This window comes from Achroia grisella, unplaced genomic scaffold, assembly GCF_030625045.1.
Source record: "Achroia grisella isolate CSIRO2021 unplaced genomic scaffold, CSIRO_AGI_Agris_v1 utg327, whole genome shotgun sequence".
Classification (NCBI taxonomy): Eukaryota; Metazoa; Arthropoda; class Insecta; order Lepidoptera; family Pyralidae; genus Achroia; species Achroia grisella.
The window spans coordinates 2369643-2395664 of record NW_026712799.1 but is presented as its reverse complement, the minus strand read 5'-3'; positions in this window follow the sequence as shown (position 1 = coordinate 2395664).

The following is a 26022-nucleotide window of genomic DNA, read 5'->3' as shown; positions in this document are numbered from 1 at the left end:
TACATTATATAGAAATCCAAACTGACAGAGAGCACAACTATCCCCGTTTCTATGATAAATTTGGTTTCTATCTGTGTTGCCATCACCGGAAAGACAGTTGAAAACATCAATTAATCTACAAAGCTAACCAACAGCTTATCCGGATGGTAATCTAAAAGTTCTAAGTTCGAACCTAACACAAAAGAGATTCGAACGTAGAACTTTTGGGTCGAAGTCCGGGTAATCCGGCGCGCTCCATTTTTAATTAACGTATTATAAATAATGATTTTAATTATAAACTATTTAATATAGAAAGTAAACAGTTATTTCCACACAAGTTAGGTTTCTATGTAGACCATTATAATGAAATAACACCAACAAGTGACAACAAGATAAGCTACTATCCTTTGAAACAAGTTTAACCCCTCAAACTTGTGGCTAAATCGGATTGAATTAAGGACCATCCCACTGCCAACCCTACGCTCACACATATGTACTGGTACGATCCGCGCCGTAAACTGACGATCCCGTGAAATTCAATTATGATTTTATTTGTCGATAAACTCCTATACTGTTTCACGGCCAATGTTATTCTAAAGGAGCATTCATAATAATATATACCGTAATACGTTAGTAAAATTATCACAACAATATCCTGTTATAACATGTATAAAACAGGATATACAATTATTATGTTGTTGGTTTTTTAGAATTTGAAATTAAATAAATACTCTTTATAAGTCCTCTCGTAAGAAATACACTTATATAATATAGGTACAAAAATATCAAAAATATGTTAATGCTATATTACGCGAACATGGCATGTAGGAAATGGAAATGGGCGGCCTTATCGCTGAATATATATGAGTTCTGGTATATTTTAATTCGCCTATACGAATCTTTAAAAGAACTCAAATCGAATAATACAATTAATATATATTCTTCAAAACATTAATAAATCAAAACTTGATGACAGATGCCTACCGTACATTTCTTCCGTTAATTATATATTTGAAATAGAAATAAATATATAGTGAGTTATTCTAATATTTTCCTGAAATTTATTAAATTTATTGCTAGTAAAAATTTTCTTTCGTAAATCACTTTTGATATTTTCAAGTTCATTTTTAAATCAAAGTCCACATTATCGGAAGATATAAATGTAATAGATCGTATTAAATATATTACTGTCATGATATGTTCCGTAATCCAGTGACGCACGTCTGTGTAAATGCATAAAAATATAAAAAAGTAGGATAAGAGCTAACATTACTAAAACCATCTCCATTTGCGTCATAGTATCGAATCGCTTCTTTATCACAGTTGTCTATATATAAAATATAGCTTTATTTTTGATAACAATAATTTTTGCCCCGCTTTTATATTTATAAAAATTGTAGTAACGTATTTACAGTATATATATTTCAGGCTACTTATGTTATAAATACCTTAAAGACTAACACACATATGAATTAATATTATAATACTAATATCTTAATATTATATACCATGAAAGATTGTGAGTGAGCATGGATGGATGTTTGTTACTATTTCATAAAAAAAATACTTAACGAATTTTGATGAAACTTTACAATAATATTGCTTGTACATCAGAATAACACATAGGCTATTAATTTGTCCTCGTAATTTAAATCTATTGTAAAGATGATAAGTAAGTATAGTAGTTTGTGCCCAGAAAACTTAAAAATAAACTCTACTCTTATTCTTTCGAAATGTGGTTTTACATAATTATAATCATTCTTTTTAAAGCATACTTTTAGGGTTATCTATTACCCAGGTAGTTAATATAAAATAAAATTGTGGTATAAAATGTAGTCACTAGAAATAGTAATCTCTAGTAGACTATTAAATGAATATAGACAAACAAAAATAAACAAAGTAATATCTTTACTTTGATCAGATTTGGTGTGATTTATTTATTGTGATCAGTAGCGTCACTGTCTTCTGACTATAAATAATGAAGCTGTCGCATTTAAACATGTAAATGTCTGTTGCGCGTCTTGAGATGATGTTCTATTTACAAATCAGAGACAAATAACTCATAAATATCTAACACATTAGAAATATACATATATTAGTGTACCAAAACGTATATACACGCCAATAAGTATGTTATCTCTAAGAGTATTGGGATTCTCGGTGTCGACATCTCTAACACAGTTGAGTTCCGGACAGTGCGGTTTCAGAGGAGCTTTCTCCCGCGTACACTTAGATTGTGGAATGAGCTTCCTATCGAAGTTTTCTCACGAAGCTACAGCATGGGGTTTTTCAAGAAAGTTATATTAAGGTTTCTTAAGGATCAGCAACGCTCACGTGACACTCCTGGTGTTTCCATTTACCATCAGATGAGCCGTATGCATGTTCGCCACCATCGTAGTGTAAAAAAAAAATGTTAGATGTGATGTATGGCATTCTACATGGCTTGTATAGTAATCATGTATCCAGTACCTACTAATAAACCGTGGTTAGTTAGTAGTGAACAAACAGAAAACTTTGTGCTAAGTCTTAGCACAAAGTCTTCTGAACATATAATCTTCTGACCTCTGTCCTACATATTTCTGTTTCCATATAGCTTGCTTCGGTACCTAAGTGAGATATAACAGTGAAATTATAAACTTTGGAAACGTGGCTAAGTCCTCGAATGGGAACTCATGTCCATCATAGCCATTTCATCACATGATAACATAATTTTCGTGATATTGTTCGTATATGACGAGGAATGGAACCCGCGACCATCGGTAGTAAAACAGTCTGCTAAACAGCTAGACCCTGGTGGTCTAGCTGTTCACGGTGGCATCATACCATTAGATGGACTGTCTGTCAGCTGTCATGTCATGCTGTCATTCCCGTTACAAACAAAAATATAGTTTAAAATCTACACAACACTTTACCAAGTGTAAAAAAAATAACTCTATTTTATATTAACATACATATAATGTGTAGGGGTCTTTATAAATCGAGTGTTTTATTTCCGCCTCTTATCAATGCCCAAAGAAACATTCGGGATGTAACGATAAGCGTAAAATGTGTTATTTTTGACTGTGTATAAATAGAATTTGACGGGGATAAAGTGTGATTGTGAATGGCCATGGTTTCTGGTCATAGAGATATTTTTTTTATATTTTCTACTAGTGATGTACGTAAGTTCGTATGAATGTACTATTTTTAGATTTATTAATGTTAAATCACCAATAAATTCAACATTAATATGGCAATGTCTATTATTATATTAGTGAACTAATAAATCCAATTGTCGTTGGCGTATTGCAACTATTCATAAAAATAATTATTTCATCCATTTGGGGCTACATTTTAACACTCTTTGGTCTAAGTGTTGTAACATATTCTACAATGAAATTTTTATCCTAATTATTCCGGCCAGTTTAATAATACCATATAACTATATAAAATGGTAATTTAAACTTAATTTAAAAATATATTATTTGTTTTTATCGAGAACTATCCACATATGTTTGTATATATTATTGTATTTCTTTTAATATTCACTAAACAACTATAATACACCTACTAATATCTTATGTACGAAAGTATATAATAACTGTTTATTTGTTTGCTACCCTTTCACGAGTGAACGGCTGAACGAATTTTATCTAATGACATTTGATACAAAAATTCAATATAATTAAATGATTAATACAGATAATGTACTTATTACATAACTTAATTGTACAACTAAGAACCTAAAATTAAAAATCTTAAAAAGTATAATATAATAACTAAAATATATTATTAAAATGATTATATAAAGAGGACGGACACGTCTACTCTTTATTTAAAAAACATTATAATTAAACGATTGCATCACAAAGCATGTACTACTTTAAAAAAAATTTGGAAAAGGTTGAAATAAGAGATGAAAAAGTATGTAGACTAATTAAGTCGTAGTGCTAGCGTCTCATATAAATATATGATGTTGTATCATACAAAAATGTGAACGAATCATCACATGATGTAACTATACCGAGATTCCTATTTAATGGTTCTTCAGTATCTGTAAATCATCCACGCCGATGATCTATAAAACATCTTACGTTCGTATTTGTGGGTTGAAGTCTTAAACTTCACGTGGGCGCGATCCGATCCAGTCCGGATGTTTCTGGCATTTATTTTTTGATGGAATAATTGATTTACCATTATGTAAAGATGTGCAAACATTAATCTAAATACGAAGCTAGTACTCTCGGTTAAATTAAACAGAAATGCCAAACGTTTTAGATATGATATGTTTCGCTCAGTTTATTACGATCTTCAAAAGCATACTATTTAACTTCATTTTCTTAATATATTTCTGTTCACAAATAACTTCTTCAATTAGGGATCAATTAGTACAGCTACATTAATATTATAAATAAATATTACACACTAAACGATTACGTGAATGACAAACATGCATGGTAATAGCAGTTCAAGCACGCGATTTTCACTTAATGGTGGACATAGATACCTACATAAGTACACAATGTAGATAAACTGTTTTTTTTTAAAAGAAGTTAAATTTAATTGAGTTTCTTCTCAATTGAATCTGTATACTGAAGTGGACGACAGGAAAAAAATATTGATTCAAAAAATTTTACATTCATAAGCGGCTAAATTATAATAAATGATTTTTTTATTTCATTTTAATTTGATATAAGTATTTGTCTGTCTGTATACTAATTGCCCTTCCACGACTAAACCTCTCTATGGATCTTAATATAATTTGACTAGATACATTCATTAGCGGGCGGAAATAGGTTATTTCTTTATTACCTCAAAAGCAGGAAAATCATGAGTTTGTTATTCCTTTTTGTATGGAGTGACAAGTTATATCTTTTTGTTTTCTTTAGCTGATATAAGTTTAGAAAACTAATTTTTACATGCAACCATGTAATCTTCAGCACTACGTTTTAATTCTCAAAGGTCCGTAGACGATACACACAATCAGCATTACAAGTTCATCTAAAGCACGCAAAGTGAATCAGCCCTTTTGCGTGCGTGCGTCTTGTAATCAAGAGAATGGCTGATAATACTCATTTTACAAATGAAGCATCCAAAGAGTTCCATAGAATCAAGTGACTTGATCAACCACGTGCATTATGCCTGTGACCTCCACTCCATCCCTGACTTATAAAAGATAATTTTATTGTAATTTAATATATGTGTATATAAAGATCATTGACATTCGTTATTTGAATTTGGCGCGCATTTGGAATTATTTAAAATGTCGGAATAGCATATGTCATTTATGGTGGAAGTTTGTAAGTACGGTTTTGCTATATAATAATAATATACATTTAAATTGATAATAATAATAATATTCTCAGGATAAATCACACAGCACCATCTAGACCCAAGTAAAGCTAGCTAAAGCTTGTGTTATGGGTACTAGATAATTGCTACAAATACATATTTTTTCGTACATACATAAATGTATTACATACAGGAAACACTCAGATACAGAATGGAACCCGCGACAATTAATATACTAATGATGTTACAATTATCGAGATTGTTTATTATATGTTTAAACTCTTTTGAAAGCAACACTATTAAGTATATTGTTTCAGGTGAGCAAGTGTTAATAAAATACATTATTATATGTGTAAAAAAATCATAACGAAAATGACAAAGATTCAATCGTAAGGCGACACTGGTAAAGTATATGAACGAAATGTCAGTAATACTACAGTTATGTTCATAAAAATCAAAATAGTACATTTTTTATGTAAATGTAATGACAATCAAACTGTCTGTAAGTACTAACATCACTACGGATATCAATCACATTATCATGGAACGCCTGTAAGTACTAATGCATTGACAATCCTCAGGACTAAGACGTCATGTCTCTTATTCTGTAATTTCATTCACTTAATCCACATTTTAACCGAAACACATCTTATACAGCATGACGGCTGAAACAAGTAAGACTGCGCCACCTTTCCACTCGGACGACTTTATGCAAGTCTACCTCGATAAAACCTTTCATCATATTATATAAGATTACAACTGGAAAATAGTGTACTTTTTATTTTAAGAGTAAATTTGTAATATATATTTTTATTTTGTATTACATCGCCCACTTTGTTGGAGCTAATTCAGTGTTAGATCTTCATTACACAGCATGAGTTGCGGTTTAGCGTCGTTACAGGCGTAGTTATTTTTGGTATGATATGACTTAGGTAATCCTTGTGTAGGAGTTGAATCGTTATATCCTGATAACTCAATTATATTAGGTTTAGTAAATTAATACGATACGAACGGTAGGATTATAAATACGTATAAATAAGCGAGATAAACGTTAATATAAATCAATTGCCGCCATAAATGCGCGGGTCAAATATAAATTCAAAAATCATTTATTCATGCACACATTACAGCCGCTTTTAAACATCGTTTTTTTATATTTTATTTTTTCCCTACCGTCCAGTTCATACAGATACAGACAGTATACAGATTCAATTGAGAAGAACTGGCAAGAAACTCAATTGATTTTCTTTTTTTTAAGCCAGTTTATTTAGAATGTTTATTTATATAGGTGTCTATGTCTAACATTAAATGAAAATCCCGTGCATGAACAACTATTACTATGCACGGTCTCCAACAACATCCTAACTACTTCATGAAGGAGGACTACTGGCCGAAGGGGGTTGAATATCGGCGCTGCCGTGGCAGATTGCCATTATCAGTGTCTTGACCTTACCATAGACGACGACGACGATTTATATTATTTCATATGTATGTTTCATCTATAAGGTATTTGTAATTTGGGCCATGTAGCCTAAATTAAATAAATAAATGACATAAATAACTATAAAACAGTTTGATAAATTATTACATTTCTGTTATGTCTGATATAAAAGGATGGCTTAACAATAAAAATAGAGAAAATTCAAAAGTTCAAATGGAAAATCTAAATATCATACGTTTGTGATGACAATGGATTGTATATTCAATATTGTTGTTTCTTCTTAGTTTGTTTTTCAGCCAATATTTATTATTGGTCAGAATTAATTGAAATTTGAAGGTTATAAATATTAATCAAATATTATGTTATACTAAATAAATACAATGTAGATGATACGAAGTTCATCGGGTCGTCGTGTAATTTATATAGAAGAAATTGTGTTTAGTAATATGACAGCCTTTTGTTAAGCATTTCAACAAAGTGTTGTTTTACTTCTTTTTTATTGGGTAATTAAGAGTTTTATCATTGTTATTTTATATGAGCATCTGGCATATGTACACCTGTGGGATTTAAATCTTATTATTAGATAATTAACTACATCCTATCACATACGTGTTACATTTGCTAAACTTATAATAACATAACCCAGCGTGTTTATCATCCCATTAAATCGTTGCTTTTAGTTAATTCTCACTGATGTTACTACTGTTTGAGTTTAATTAACACAATTTATTATCTACATTGTTTGAAATGAGTCGCTGAGGACTGACAGAAAAGTTACTTAAATGAGGAATTATATAAACAGCGGGCAATTTTAATGAGAATATATAATAAGGGATGGGAATATTAGAGCTCATAATAAGAAATAGGACGCACTTGCATATTTTAATTCATTAATATACAAATGGTAGCTTGCCTTAAAAACGCTGTTTCAGTAGTCATACTACTGAAACAGCGTTTAAGGCAGGCTGCTTGTATGGATAATCAGATGTACCGTCAGCTTGTTTGCATTCCATTTACATTTAAATAATGGTCGTAAGTATTAGGAAAGTTTAATGTCTAATATATGTAATGTGTTTTGATACGTTTACCTCATTTACATTTACATAAATAAGGTAAAAATCTTGAAATTAATTGTGACATGTCGTCCATCTACATATATATAACTTAAAGGTGACTGACATAGAGGTCTATCAACGCACAGCCCAAACCACTGGACGGATCGGGCTGAAATTTGGCATGCAGGTAGATGTTATGACGTAGGCATCCGCTATGAAAGGATTTTGATTAATTCTACCCCCAAGGGGATATATTAACGCGAGCGAAGCTGCGAGCAAAAGCTAGTCTAATATAAAGTTTTGATACATAACATGTCACAATTAATATCAAGTATTATTAAAAAAAACTATTAGGGAGTTTTTTCTCCTGAATGGCCACACGTGAAGGTATTACCGTCATTATATTACGTTAATATACGTAGTAATGTTCATTACTATAGGCGATCGTTATCACAGGAAGGCTGTCTACTTGTTTGTCATACTATTACAAATAAATCAATTTTTTTACTCTAATGTGTTTTGGGTGAATTAATATTTTAGAAAAATTATTGGCAAACAGACATTAGGGCCAAGTCATAAAGAAAAAATAAATAATGTCAAAAGTTTCTATAGCTCCATTGATATTTCATTGACATTTCTTAAGTCTCTCAAAGTACGCCACTTTAAATTGAATGAAATAATAGCATTTCGTAGTAATGAAAGCAATAAATCAAAAAAGCCGATTTCCGCAACATTTTCGAAGTCCCGCTTTAATAAATTCTCCCCTTATGCTAATGAAAATTGAGGAAAACACAGACTTTATTCCAACAATCTCGTAGGGATCTAGTTGTTCTACGTTACTGGATTTATGTCCCTTGAGTATTTTTCTAACCTTGTATTTTTTACCTCAATATTTACTAAGATAATGTAAAATGTATAACCATACAATTACATAATATTTTTATTTAAGGATTACAATTTGGTTCACAATGCAGAATTTCATTCAAGTACAGAATAACAAAAACAAAATCCAAAAAGTAAAATAAATGCATGGTGCGTGGCAATGAAAGATAGATGCATGTCAGGTGAAATCCAGAAATGAATAAAAACAGAATCATAATTTGCTAGCAATTCCTTATATATTATATTATGAAATGTATATTTAATTTTATTATATACAGTTTTTATATTTTAATACAAAAAATTAAAAAAGGTAATAACAATATACGCCATATTGTATTACCATTTTTTTAATTTTTATATTTATTCTCTTTATTAGCGGCCAGTTATATTTTTGAGAGCTCCAGTGTGTATATCATCCTGAATATTTAGCTAATAAATGGTCGATAGATTATACGTAAATGATGCATGTTATTCAAATAAACTGTAAGTATGTGGAAGATAAATTAAAATCTTAACTGCCTAACCACAATCCAATAACAATTTTCAATTGCTCTCAAGTGATTGGAATTTAATTAATTCAAGATTTTCCAAACAAGGATGATTAATAAAATAATCCAATCGAGATGGTTGAACCCAAAAAATCAGTAGATATAAATAGATTCTTCATACCTACTTGTTGCTTTATAATCTATGTTTTGATTGAAGTGTGAAATATAGCCATGATATCACAGGGTAGGCTTGCGTACAAGCATGATTTTTTAGTCATGTGTATGAGCATTGCCATTTGCAATTATATAAACTGTGAGATTAACTTCCAATTACGTAAAAACATATTCCTGTGTAAAAATACATTTCTGTAAACGATGTAAACAGCCTAAACACAAATTAAGAAGGACTCATTTACTATTTCTGTTTTGTCAGCCTCGGTGGTAGTCGCTCTAATTCCAGTGGTCGCGGTTTCGATTCCTCGCACTGTGCATATATTTGTATTCGTGGTGTAGGAGTATGCTATATATATTATGTATGTATTAAAAAATATATCTAAGTATTTATGTCAGAAGTCTAGTATCGATAACACAAGCTCTGCTTAGCTAGGGACTGGAAGGCCCCGTGGTAATTGTCCATGGTTATTATTATTATTACTTAATAATAATAAAGTCACTTCACTTTTTAAGTCAGTTAAGTATAATGTTTTGGTACATAAAGATTTAATCTATATAGAAATAAAAATATATACCTTTTCGTTAGATGGCCTCGGTGGTGTAGCAGCCCACTGCTCCTCTTGAAGGTAGCAGTTTGATCCCTGCACAATTACAACATTTGTATTATTTGAACTAGTTTGCGATTTCGGTGCGTACTATTTCTAAGTTATTGATCAAATAAAAATTATTCTTAGACTTTACAAGTGAATTACATAGTTATAAAATATATGTAAACATATATAATCTTAATCCAAGTGTTTACAAACATTTTATCTCAAGATTGGAGTTGAACAATATACAACCGTTATATATAAACTTTAAACCTATAAAATAAAATAATTATGTAAAATGTATTTGAACAAAAAGACAGTAAAACGAAAATATGAAAAACTATAAACATAAAATTTTTAATATACTTTAGGTACATTAAAATTTTTCTTTACAAACAGAATTAATTACTAAGTTGTTGAAATATTTTATTATTATATTGTTAAGATATTATACATGAGATAGCTAATAGATTATTATGTATGAAATATTCTTTAATTCTTATTTATTTAAGTCTCATGGAAATAGAATAGAATAGAAAATCATTTTCTCCGAGCCCATTATTATATAAAAATCTATCCTAAAATAATTTACAGTATTCGGAAATATTCGCAATAAATTCGAAACAAATTTTGTGAAATGGACAAGGTACATGTAGAAAAGGTAATATAATAATAATAAAATTTTAATATCAGTCATTAGTAGTTATTTTACATTCTCATTTCACAGTTCTTAAGTTGGAGGAGGCCTATACTAGTTAGCAAACAGATATACGTAACAAATACATTGTATACATATATTTTGCTCGGTTGTATGTATATCAGTCTATTGAGTTCAGTGGTGATTTTTTTCATAATATCACATAGTCAGTATTCATATCTTTGGCACTTTCACTTTCTTTCCGTGATACATGGCATCATGCATTGATCCATAAATCTTTATTGTGATTTATACGTCTTTTTACTATGTTACATATCTTACATTTATCCGTGATAGAAAATAGGAACGAATATCATCACGACTGTATTCTCAGATGTCATAGTGACAGAGACAAATTCACTGTTAACTACGTATGGATTGTGGTATAGTCAAGACTAGACATTATTATCGTTATTTTACTGTGAATATTTAATTTATAATCTATCACTACCTTTTTATAGTTTCAATATACACCGAACAGGAAATGTTACGTAAATAAAAATTTGAGGGAATGCTGAATGTATAAATATAATCGTATAAATTTAAAATGATAGTCTTAAAAGTTGTCGATTACAACAAAATGATAAGATGAAATAAGTATACAACGAAAAACTTTCCAATATTAAACTATTTGCAGTAGGTACTGTCGACAATAATAAAAATTTTCTAGAACATTTATTAATTTCATACAATAGAACAACACCCATAGAGACTTAAGTGCAACATGAAACGAACATTAAGTTGTCACGGCAAAAACTTCATGAACAATGTACACACGATACTAAAATGACGGGTAATATCGGAGTATTTTTTAAATAACTGGAATGGTAAACTAACGGGTAGCCGACGCGTCGCCTATATACATGAACAGCACTACGTTCATCACGTCATCACGTGATACCCGTGATATCACTACATAATATCGTGACTAAAATGTCATGCTTTTTGTCCTGTAATAAGTACCTCAATAGGTACGTATTACAGGAGTTGTGTTTAAGTTGTGTTCAGGTTGCCAATGCAACTACAACCTGGACACAACTTACTAAACAAGCTATTTGATAGCTGAGACAGGTGAGACTGAGGTACCTACGCAGCTAACTTTTTAGTATATGCGTATATCTGGTCTAATGGGATCCGACCTGGATCACTTTCTAAGTAATATCCTAAACATAGATGTTGTATAATCGTGGCCGATTATAAAAGAGCTGTACCCTACGCTGCCCTACAATCAACACACTACCCTAAAACCAAGGACGGTAATATCGGAGCAGTGGTGGGAAGCGCTCTGTATTCTGTCCTAAATCACCTCTTGTGTAGCAAAGTCGGGACTGATTTCTCATAGTATGCCCATCACCATCATCATCATTTCAGCCCGGAAGACATCCACGACGATCGGTTGTGTGCTGGCTGTACCGATTTTATTCCCCACCATTTACTCCGATGTTATCCGACTGAGTAAAATATATAGACGTATTATGTATGATACGTACTTACTGTATCAAAGTAGGGTCCGTAGGTATTACAATGAGACAATACGCATAGCAGGCTAATATTCTGTTTTTATTGAGACATTAATGGGTAGTTATATTATGATTATGGCTGTAGGACAATAACTATATTAAAGCAATAGTGTTACGTAGTTTATGGAACTCTTCAGTCACTTAGGTATGACCTGATTCAGGGAAGTGTCTATAGATAACATTAAAATTAATGTTTATTTGATTATTACATTTATGTACAGGTCAATAGAGTATACTAATAATAACTTAATATACTCCGACGCTGTAGATGTAGCCATATATTTATTTAAAATCTTCTGTTTTCATTAAAAATTCTCTAAATTGTCTACCGTAAAAAGAGTAATAGAATGTAGTAGTAGTAGTAGTAAATATTACATTGAACAAATCTGAATTACCAGTTACTACTGTAACAATAATATACCTTCACGACTATTATCAAAGATGGGGCAGTCAGAGATATTGTCTACTGTCGACGTCGTGGTAAATGAAATAATAGACATTCCCGTATTTTGATTACTATACCTACTTCAATAATAAATATATGACCCTTAACCAAGCGCCATCTAGTCACATGATAACAGAGCACGTGTTATGGACAACTAATATAAATATTTTTTTGTAATTACATACAATATATACATATAAAACATCCAGACCGATACAAACAAACATGAATATAAACGTTTGCACCATGCGAGGAATTGAACCCGCGACCATGGCAAGTAAAGCGGTGTGCTAAACCGCTAGACCACCGAGGCCGTCATTTAACTTCAATGTAACACTTCAATATAATCCAAAATTAGGTAGCTTTTAAAAAATCATATATCGAATAGAAATATTATTTATTTTTGGTTCTTTGTTATTCGAATCTGCAATAGATCTCTGAGACTAACAGTGTCAAGGCCAGACGAGGGCAACGACACAACATCTTGATTCATTCATTACCAGCGCGTTTGTAGATTAATTTAAATTGAGACAGCGAAATAACTTTATACTGAGATACGATGGGATTGAAGAGTAAAGAAATATGTATATTTTAGCACTTCCTATTAAATGGGAAACTGGGTTACCTTATATACGTTTCCTGAGACGAGTGATAGTGATTCTAACTTCAATACCAATTTTATTTAAATATATTAAAAAGAAATTAGTATTCTACTTTCTATATTTAACGTAAGTAATTGTATTTAGTCATGTACCGAACTGCTTTTATTCTTTTGTTTTCTAATAAAATAGAAAAATATTAATCACTATTAAATAGAAGTTTTAATAAATAGTATTATAAAACTCTTTAAATTTCTCTGCATTGTACTATAATATGCATGTACACATATATATAACTTCCTATTTTTTTTAATTATAAGGTATACCGCACCTCGTCCAAAAAAGATATGTGGGACTGCACCTAGGGCGTTGGGATCGGTAGTAGTCATAGACGTATAAAATATAATAGTATAATATAAACTATATGCAGAACTGTATCAATCGTAAAAGAAAAAATATTATAAATATTTAAAAATAGAAATTATTCTGCCTGCCAGTGTGCGTAATGTAAGATGTCCTTTACATTATATAATTGAATTTTCCCTGTTAAGAGTGTCCAATATTAGATACGGTATAATTATCAGTGTTAATTAATAAAATATTTGATATACTACTTATAAATAAATTGGTCTCTACCGTTATCAATAGTTACAAGCCAAAGGCTTTCGATAACAATGTTATTGTAGGCTGTATTTGAAGTGGTCTAGTTTATCATGAGATTACTACTCGACGTCCGGTCCTCGCAAAATAATATGGTAATGGACGAATATAAATTGTACAGGCTGAATATCGGGCTTAAGTAAACAAACTAAACTGTCTATTGTCGTAAGAAGTGTAATAAAAACCGCAAAAACTAGTATGTTATTAATATACCTAGTAGATATATCCTATTACAATGTTTTTTCTTTACTGCATATCTTCTTTCCATATATATATAAATGAATTGTTGTTCGTTAGTATCGCTAAAACTCGACAACGGCTGAACCGATTCGGCTAATTTTAGTCTTGAAATATTCGTGAAAGTCCAGGGTAAGTTTAAATGGTGATAAAATATAAAGAATTTACTTGTAAAATGGTGACAACAACAATTTTATTTTCCCATACAAACTGCTGATACCTGTCAAACTTAAAAAAATGTATAGCGTAACTAAACTTAAAAAAACCTTTGACATATTTAATTTTGAGGCGCAACGGATTTCGCTGGGTTAGCTAGTTACAAATAAAGTACGTATATTCTACGTACTACACACTATAGCATATAAAGGTACATATTGATATTTTTTTATGTATTATTTCGGTAATAAAACATATTATAATACGTTAATAAATTTAAACATTAAAATTTAACAGGAAAATTACGACATTTATTAACTAAATTCTCACCGCAAAAGTAAATCTGAATTCTATACCTAGAACATATTTTACACAATTTTATTTCACACCACTGTCACATAATAAAACACAATGAACATACATTTGATTCCACTAATTAGCATCCTTATTTGTATGCTAGGAGTGGTTAATTGAATCAGATAATCGATACTTATGATCACGCTTTTTCAATAAGACTTCTCATATACGAAAGTTCAAAAGTAAAAGTATATCATACTAAAAAGAATATTTCATCTGCTATCACCATGCTACTCATGATTTAATGAAAGATAAGAAAAGGGGTACCTCGCTCATGATTATACCACTATATTAGCTATTTCTAAGAAATGAGCCTTCAATTATTTGCTATTGCAACTTACAAAAACAAATTGTGGGACTAAGGTAGAAGAAATGATCTAGGGAACCAAAGAAGTTAAAGATATTCATTCACGTTTTTACATGATAGAATCCAATAATAATATATAGGATAATTCTAACCCACACTAGAGCCAAACGAAACATAAGAAATGCAATCATATTATAAATATTCTTGCAGAATTACCTTTGGGATCTCGTAGCTATCACATCCTGAAAGCAATTTTTATCTTATTTTATCATTGTCTTGATAGAAGATTGTTCTCATTTTCTACGCTTTAGAAAAAAAACTTATTTATAAATCAAGACGTACATAGATGGACTACATATTTAGACATCAAAATTCATTTATATTATTCACAACAGGACGTAATTTTAAAAAAAAAATTTTGTGTAGATGTTTTTTTCCAGAGTAATTCCAATATATACCTATTGAGTAAAACCCTGAAGACTACTTTATAGATAAAGCTATTTATTCGTGTAGTATCAATTATTTATTTAAATTGCAATGAAAATACTAATTTAAATTATAAGGTATATCCGTAGAAAATACAGTTCTACTGTATTTTCTCTAGATATATATGTATAATATAAATAATACCTCAATGATATTTATTAAGTCTCTACATTAAACATAAAGTAATACGAGATTAAGAAAATCGTAATAGGAACACAAAACAGCTCACCAAATATAAGCCAAATGTATCCAGAATTATATATCTACAGTATTATTTACAAGTTAAAATTACTTTATACTACAATGATACTAGTACGGTGACTGAGAATAAAAAATGACTGAACATAATAAAAATAAATGAGTCTTCCGTCGAAAAACGCAATTTAACAAAAGCGAACGTGATATAAAAAAAAAGTTATTCTAGACATTCCTTTATATGAATTGCGCCACCCTGTGGATGCCGAGTGGAGCTCAGTCGCCCAGGTATTAATAATAATAGAGAAGTTATATACATATCTAGTGAATATAATATTATGAATTAGTGATTTCTATAATTATGAAATATTTATCTTATATTCCACATTTTGTGAATAATAATAATATGGCGTCAGCATCAATAGAACTCAATAGAAATCAATAGAAGCTTGGATGAAATGTTCTAAAAAAGATCGCTAGAAAAAAAAAGTTTAAAATACATTTATTTTATTTATTGAATTAAAAATAAATGAGGTCTCTCTTTATAATAGTCAATTTGAGTATATATTTTGTGAACCAATTTTCATGACCATTTATTAAGCGGACAGGGTCGGACCATGTTGAATACCTATATATTAATCTTGTCAAATGATTTATGCCTTTTTTCAGATAACAAACAAGTTTCATTTACGTACTAATAATAACTACTAAAATCGAAATAAGATCACGGTTTTATGCATAGCAACACAATGCTCAAGTAAATAGAAGGTGCCGAAATGATAAAAATCAAAGTTTATTCTTTCTACCGTCAAAGTAATTTTATCCCTTGCTAAAGTTACACATTTATCTGTCTGCAGGATTTAGAGTTTTCGAATTCTCGCACCAACTACTAAAATCATAATTCAACCTTTCTAACTTCATGGCGAGATAAAATAAAGGCTGGGGAGAGTTAAACTCGTTATCCTGACCAATGGTCCATGAAAAATCTACCAAATCATACCACTAGTGGATTGAAGCGGTATAACATTTACCGTTAGCGAGTCATTCATATCTCTGATGAAAGTAATATATGATCATAAAACGTTTTATTAAATGTCTCTTTTATATAAAAATAATAGCAAATATATTTTTAAACCGTCTGAAACAGAAATATAGTTGTTAATCACCGTTATTTGGAATAAAAACATACCTTTTTCATTGTATAAGTTTATTGGCCAGTAAAATAGGGTACAAAATTCGGATTTAATGCCAAAAGTATTCTCCACAAATTTTTGCAATGAGAGTAATATATGATCATAAAACGTTTTATTAAAAGTTTCTACTTAAATAAAAATAACAGCAACATATTTTTATTTGCAGATAGATTTTTTGCGACTTTATCCGTTTGGATCAGTATGTCTTCATTATTGAGTGTGAATTCAATCATTACATTTGATTGGCCAGTAAAATAGGATACAAAAACCGGTTTTAATGTATTTATTATCTTTGTGTATTTTAGTGTTCTAGTAATTTCTGTTTTCTTTTTTTTTGTTAACTATGTTTTACGACTCTGGATACAAGTCAAGTTATATTATATTGCCATAGTAACATTTTGTTTTACCATTCAATTTAGTATATACAGAAATAGAATCATAATCTTTATTCAAATAAACTTAACGCGAACTCTTTTGAAAAGTTATGTATTATTATTTTTTATTGTACCGCTCATTCTTATCTTACCTTTAACTAGGTAGAATCTCTACAAAGTCAACTGCGTAGGTACCTATGTCTCATCTATTTCCGGAGCTTGCTTTGTAATCTATCTTTGAAAAGAAAAAATTGGCAATGAAATCACAGAGTATATACATGACAGATTAGTCCTGAGAATGGCAACATTTTAGAAACCAACAGTCTTCGCATGACGATGAAATGTAAATTTATAGTTACTTTTTTGTGAGGCATCAGATTGTTTACCATTCCACTAACATAAAAAAAATCCATAAGCCACATAACATTAAAAAATTCCTAATGCCACATAATATCTAAGGATACTTAATTTATTACGCTGCTATCAGGTATACGGTATTTAAAGGCGTTAAACTTATCTTGTACTTGTATTGCAAGTACATCGCTGATGGGATACTGTTAGTTTTTACTTTGTACAAACTAGTCTACTTAAGTATCTACTCGTACATCTCTCCTTTTACTACCTCCGATTATAGCGACGCGACTCAGCTACATTCTAGTGCAAAAACCCGACTAACAAAACGTTACCTTTAAAATAAAATAAAAAGAATGTTTATTTAAATAAGCAAATTTTTTTACTCTATCAAATTTTTTAGTCTCTGTATTTTATCTTCATAAAATCCTAGTAATATTATAAATGTGTTTTATACTCAATCACGCCTAAATAGTTAGAACGTAGATATGTAAATATACATATAAGATACTTCTTAATCTCAGAATCCCCTTAAAAAAAATTTATGGACATGTAAACCAAATTAAATGATGATGATCGTCGATCATGAGTGATATCGTCGGTGTCACATGATAACGTGATGTCCGTAGTGTTGTAGCTTGTTTGCCATTCCAATAATTAAAAAAAATCAAAACTTAAACCTGCAGAATAGATCTATTGTAAACCGGATTTCCAATCAATTACATTTATTAAGTAGCTGCGGTCGCGATTTCATCCGCGTGAAATTTATAGCTTATATGGTATTCTGATGTCCAACTTACTTTATTATAAAATTTCATTAAAATCCCTTTAGTAGTTTTTGTGTAAAATAATAACAAATAACTATGCAATCATCTGTCCTCCCATACTCAGAAACTTTCGCGTTTATAATATTAGTAAGATAAACTAAACAAATATACATACATGTATAGAGCGAGCTTTCTTTAATTAGCGACAACGATGTAGTACTAGCAAATGCAACAATCACTAGGCCAGTTGACACGCGTTTCCTTCCGATCTTAATCTGCAAATGTATGGAAAATCCATAATCACAAGAGCTCGCACACTTGACCTCTTTAAAAAATCCATTTATGCACAGCGCTAAGGTACTTAGGCGCCTAGAAAAGGTAAGATAATATAACATTTGTAAATTCATTTAACAGGATAATCTTTACGCACAATAAAATCATAACAGTATGTGTGTACATAACATGTAACATGTTCTTGCCTTTATGATATGTGGATAGTAAATGAGTAGTGTTATAATTTATTTTTAGTTTAAATTGTTATTGCATCACCAAAATCTGACTAATATTATGAATGCGAAATTTTATAAGTATGGATAAAGATGGTATAAATGTTTGTTACTATTTCAAGCAAAACTACTAAATAGATTTTTATGTAACTTTCAAGTAATATAGGTTACACATAAGAATAATGCACTGAGTGCATCCGAGCTAAGAAGAACTGACAAGAATCTCAACTCGTATTCTTTTCAAATAAGGTTAGACATGTTTACAATAGCTTCGTTTTTAAATTCAAATTTGGAAGAATAGAGTGACCACCTGCAGATGCTATTGCAATTTCGTTAAAAGCAAATAGTCTAATCAATTCCTAACCGAACAGAACATCTTCATGTATATAGAAATATTTCTATTGTATAGGTATCGAAAAATTTGATCTAAGGCGATGTGTTAAATTACGCGCTAGATATTAGTCCAATTAAAGTATTTAGAAGAAAAAGAATAATTACGAGTATTTATGTATATGTAAAAACAATTGTTATATAAGTATAACAATAATATTTGTGCGGATAAAATGTATGCATAAAGGTCATAGGGCTCATGACTCAACTAAATGTTGTGGTGCATAATTTATCTCAGTATATCTTATAATGTTTTATCACACGGCGTCGGTGTTTGTGAATGTGCTTCTTCGCACATAGGCTATAAGTTTCATGTGGGAAACCGCGGGCACAACTAGTGTTTTATATTTAGAGTCAAAATGTAACATATGCCATGTGGTTGTTGTATTCACAATTCACACTGAGTATATATTTTTTTTATTGTTTGATTTTACTTTGATAAGAGCAACAGCAAAATTTTATGCTCCTTCTTCGTGGCTGAATCTGCTTACACGAATATAGGAGTAGAATAATACTGTTCAAATGTTCTTATACTAAATTTAATTATACTAGGGGTCACCAAATGGGCAAAATACAACCATAATTAATCTAAATTATTTAAATATTATTATGGTTCTATTGACTAAGACTAATATGCATATGTGTGTTAAATTCATGGTAATGTGTGTAATGTTTATATTTATTGATTCAATGCATTTATTGCAACACTGCACTCCGTCTCTATTAAAACTATTAATATGCGAAATTTTACTCTCCCCAATCCACGTTATTTTTGAAAAAGAGGTATAATGTTTTGGCTCCATGCATTAATGTTATGATTAAAATTACTTTTACTTCTGTATGAGTTTAAGAGATACTTACATACATTTGATATTCATTGCATAAAGTCGTATAGAGGTGTTACTCAATCGAATGCTTGAACCATCTCATTAATTAATTAATTAACCAAGCACCCGAAAATGGGTCTAGAAACATTACATTTTGAACAAGGCTCCCTTATTAACCTGAGTAAGCTCTAAGAAATTACTTCGAAATGTTCCTATGAAAATGGTAGAACTAAATCTACGTGAATAATATTACATATTACTAGCTGCACCCACGACTTCGTCCGCGTAGAGTTTAACTTTATTTTTCTAAAATAACAATAACCCTTATGCCATTTTTATTTTATGTAATAAAGAGTAACTTATTACTCTTTATTACATCCGCTACCTGCCAATAAAAGTCATGTCAATATCGGTCCAGTCATTTCAGAGATTAGCCGGGACAAACAGATATACAGACACACAAAAATTATAAAAAAAAATATTTTGGTGTACGTTATTTCAATATTAAAAAACGGTTATTTTAATATAATAAACAGATACTCCAAATTTATTTATACGTATAGATTTATATATAACATATTTTTATCCAGAAAATTCTATTAGAATACTAAAATAACCTACATATTTCCATTTCAAGAAATTCCAGCTCATACTTTTATGAATAAAAGGTTAACATTATTATGCCTAGATAAAAACTGAATAATTCTCAAAGTATTTACGTTCTAATTTATTTGCATATACATGTTACTATATAAATATATTTTTTTGTAAATAACATAATTATTGTGATATTATTATTATTATTTCATTTATTTCGGATATTTTCCATCTATATAAAAATATTTTGTTAGTAAACAATTTTATACATTTAATTATATATTTATGTCTTTCTGATATTACATATTTACAAAATTATTATTATTATTATTAGTAACATGTATATGCAAGTAAATTATTTACGTAACATATTATTTGAGATAATATAACCCTGTAATTTTTTTGTACATGTTTATTACCAATAAAATTGCATAAATATGTTTAAAAATTCTAAAACCTCAAATGGGTGAAAACTATATTAACGGAAACCCAGTTAATATAGTTTTAAAAAAAAGATTTTCAGTCAATAGATTTTATGTATACTTAAATATTTTGTGATAATAATATCACCAATTGTATTTGTATTTTTTTAAGTTATATAGATATTTATTTAAACTTATAATATTTTTAATGGATCGGTGCCTGTCGTTAGCCGGTGACATTAAACAATTAAAAAACTTCACATTTGAATATTGTATATATACTAGAATCAAGGTAATTGCCTTCACAACAGTTTAATAATATAATTAGTAGGTATAGTACTGAATTTATGAGCTATTGAACATAATTACACTATTAATATATTCCAAGGAGTACGGGTCATATCATGCTCATAAAATTATCATGAAAATTACTTACATCAACAGAAGGTAAAGTATATAAATTTACTTACAAGTTTACTCCCAAGGAGCCTTCCTGCTTTTACTTAAAATATATAAAAGTCATCAAACACATTATAAACAAAATATTCACTTTTAAAAACAAATAAATAAACATAAAATAAAGATTTCATTCACTTAGATAAGTTCATTAAACTTTTTTTTTAAGGATGAATTAAAAGTGTCTGAAAGTCTAGAATAATTTTTGTTTCAAGTTACATCGTTTAAAAACATTTTTGCAGTATTTATTTAATTTATAAAGTTGAAATTAGTTACGAATACGTTCGCAGTTTCGGGAGCGATCGTTGTTTCGTATGGCGCGGGCGGTCGCAGCCGCGATGACTCGACAAGTGGAGTGAACAAGTTGTAGTAGGAACAATCCCGCCGCGATGTATCAATCACTATCCTATAATTTGCGACTCCTGACTTTTGTCAATCTTTACATATTATAAAATAAAGACCCCACCGCTGACTGCACGTTTAGCTCTTTTAAATTACGCAAAAGATTTTAATGCAATTTTCAGCAATAGATAGAAGTGATTCATGAGGAAGGTTTTTATTTATATGTATAGTATCTACATTGCAACCGAGTAAATCTGGGGAACTATAGCCTAGTTTAAGATAAAATAATATGAATAGCTTAAACAAATTTGGATATCTAAAGAAAAAAGTAGACTCTCCTATTTGTCACTATTGAAGATGCTCAATATTAGTTGATGGAATGAAATGGAAAAAAAATTAACTGCTTTCATTTCAGATATATTATTCCTTTTTTGGTACGTACATATCTGTAATGTAAGTAGCTAACTAAAGGCAGATCTGATTGAAGAATCTACTATTTTTAAAAAGTAAAACTGAACAATACACTTAAGAATTATGTGTTGTCAATAGTAGAATGTGATGCCATATATTGTCAAGCTGTTATAATTGTTCATCATCATTATTATAATATCTAATTTATTTTCAATCATTCACAAACAAATTTTTAGTAATAATGTAGCACAATAAGAGCCGGAGTTGAAAAATAAAAATTGCTAAGTATGCACTTGGTGTGAGTACAATGAGCTTTAATTTTTGAAGTGGCAGAACTACTTAATAGCTCTCAATTGGCACTGACCTAAAAAAATATTTATTAAAATTAAGAAATCACTTCAGAAACCTTTTGTTTAATTAAAAATTGATTCACGTGCTTTAAGAAGCCAATTAAATAACTAACATTTTTGTTTGATATTGACATGCTTTTAATTAAACGACTAATGAGAAATGTCTGCCGTCATCTATATATATGTATGAAACCATGAAATTCACTTCATCATGTGTCGACAGTAGGTAATACTGTATAACTCATGCATTGTCATTCTAGAGAAATTATGCCTTCCTTCCATACCCTGTTATATCCCATCTCATCCTTGAAATCAAAACATAACTTTCAGAGGTTAATTAAGCAGCCCTAAAACTGTATAATACCTATATTTAGCATTTTAAAAAGTTGTCAAACATCTTTATAAGATATTATCAGTTGTATGGCAAATGCATTTCTCGTCCTTTTATATATATAACCAATAATGTATAGTGATTACTTACTAGCTACTACTACTTTGTCCAGTAAGTGGTGGTCAGTAAGATTGTTTGCAGTTTTCAATAGTAGAAAATAGATCTGGTATAATCGTATTATTTCATTCTACTTTGTAAAGGAAAACTGTTTAAGTGAATTCTTCAGTAAATACAATATTGTTGTGTTTACGATTTAAAATGTACGATAAGTTACTTTCTCCTCTGAACATATTATTGAAACTATTGAGACTAGAGAATGAGGATATATAATATACAAATTATTTTTATTGATTTGTTTATTCAAAAACAACAAAGATTTGTAATTAAAATTATGTCAGTGTGCACTAAAAAGCAGGATAGCTTTATACACAGGGCACATATTAGTTACTTATTTGTAGTATATGATACTGGTATAATAATAATCATAATAAGTATTAAATAATAAGTAATTAGATGAAGTATTCGTAAATTAAATAAAAATGTAATACAAAAGGCGCAACGCGCACGTGACACCCCTGTTGTTTCAGGCGTCCATAGGCTACAGTAACTGTTTACCATCAGATGAGCCGTATGCTTGTTTGCCAACTACGTGGTATAAAAAAAAACAAAAAAGAAAATCGCTTACGTATGTGTCTAAAATATCAAAGAATAAATATACACAGAATAAATATTTTTTTAATTTATTAAGTCTATTTTTATCTACATAAGTCCATTATTATAAAGTTAGGTTTTAGGTTAGATGACTATAATGTTTGAGTACATAAAGTTTATTTCTATATACAAAAAAATATATACCTTATCGTTAGATAATCTCGGTGGTGTAGCATCCAACTGCTCTACCTTGTGATAGTCGTGGGTTTGATCCCTGCACAATTATAACATTTGTATTTATAAGTTATTATTTATACCATAGTTTGTACTTACTTGGGCGATTACCAAATGTAAGTATTTTTTTCTTGTCTAGCACCAATATTACCAGCACAGCTTAGCTTGAGACGATATGACGCTGTGTAAATTTTCGAAGGTTATTATTGACGGCCTCGGTGATTTATCGGTTTAGCACACCGCTTACTTCCGATGGTCGAGGGTTCGATTTTATTATGATTGTTTGTATCGGTCTAGGTGTTCTTTATGTATAAATATGTATGTATTTACAAAAACATTATGTATTTATATCAGTTGTCTAGTAGCCATAACACAAGTTTTAGCTAGCTTAACTTAGGTTTAGATAGCGCTGTGTGAATTGTCCTGAGATTATTACTATTATTATGAACGATTATAGGTAGTACATTAGAATTACGAGAATAATCTCGTTACTGCAATTAAAGAGTTCTTTTAGGAAATACCCAAATCTGTCATGCGCATCCCGCGGTTAGCAAATATACTTCTTCAAGTTTCAGAGGTCGAAGTTTGTGATACCGCATTCTCTCTCAAACACGACATGAGCCGAGTTTGGAGCCATCTCGTTTCTATGTTGAGTACGAACATTTATTTCTGCCCGCTAAATTTTAGCAAACAAAACTTACTTTGTGTGAATTTCGTACAACTTTGTATTTAAGAGGTTTGTAATGAAAACTTTATAGCATTGTAAGTTAAAATAAATATATGAATATATAACTGAACAATTAACACAGCGCCATCTAGTCCCACGGTAAGCAGTGGCAAAATACTTAGATATTTTTTTTGTAAATGCATACATAATATATAATACATAAAAAACACCCAGATCGATACAGTTGTATTTATTTTAATGCCACATATAAAAAAAATACCAAAAATTTTAAAAACAAACGTAAGCCCTTATCACTTAGGGGTATGAAAAAGATAGTAGCCGATTCTCAGACCTACTGAATATACATGTAAAATCGTAACTAACATTGTGACATGAGAATTTTATATATAAGAAGATAAAGAATATCTTTCCACCAAGATTAATGTTTAAGACAAAAGATAAAAAAGCCTATTCATGCAATCAAATTTCATTAATATCTGCTCAGCTGTTTAGTCATGAAAAGCATGAAGATCATAACAGACAGAAAAACATACTTTCACATGTATGATATTAGTATAGAAGGAAGCTTGACTCCTCAGGAATAGCAACGCATGAGGAGACTCGTGTTAACAACATGCCCATGGTGCTATTCAAGTACTGTACATAAAGCTTACAACCAATTTTCATCAGGTGGACCCTCGGCAACTTTATTATACCAGTTACATAAAAAGAAACGTTTCATATAAAGCAGTGATTAAACTGTCAGTCATTTTATGCCCTCGTCAGATTTACTAGATGATACAAAATGAATCATATTTTATTCGTATAAAGCAGTTTTTCAGCTGACCAGTAAGGGATTCTCAATTTGACACTATTTTTTTTTTGCAAAGCTACGCGATCCCTTTGGCAATCATGTAGATTTTAGTTTTAACCGATTTCAAAAGAAAGGATCAGGTTCGACTTTTTTTCTACGTGAAGGAAATTCTGGTAATTGTTTTTTTCGTATATCATATATATATATATATATATATAAAGATTGTTAGATTTTTTATACTCTACAGTACACATATTTATATCGGACGAGTAATTGAACCTCCGACCATCTGTAGTACGACTATGTGCTAAACAACTAGACTACTGAGGCCGTCTATTTGAATTCAATATGTGGTTTCTATAACAGCTTCATACAATTCTCAACAAACTGTTTGAAACTTACGTATTATTGAATGCGGTCATAGTTAATTTACGAGTACAATATCCAAATCCCAAATAGGTAAACCAATGAATGAAACAGCTTTCTATATCATATTAACATCTATAAATGGTCTATGGTCACTGTTATTGTATCTATTCGTGCTATTGTTTTAAATATATATTTAAAAGAGTTTTCTTTTCTGTGGAATACAGGCCATTTAGTCTATATTATAGTTATAAAGGTTTATATTTCGAATATCTACCAAATTCTACCATTGTCACTTAATTCTATAGTTCCTCTCGTTATCCCTTTCTGGCCCTAGTTTGGAGTATTTCTTTGATAAAATATATTATGTATAA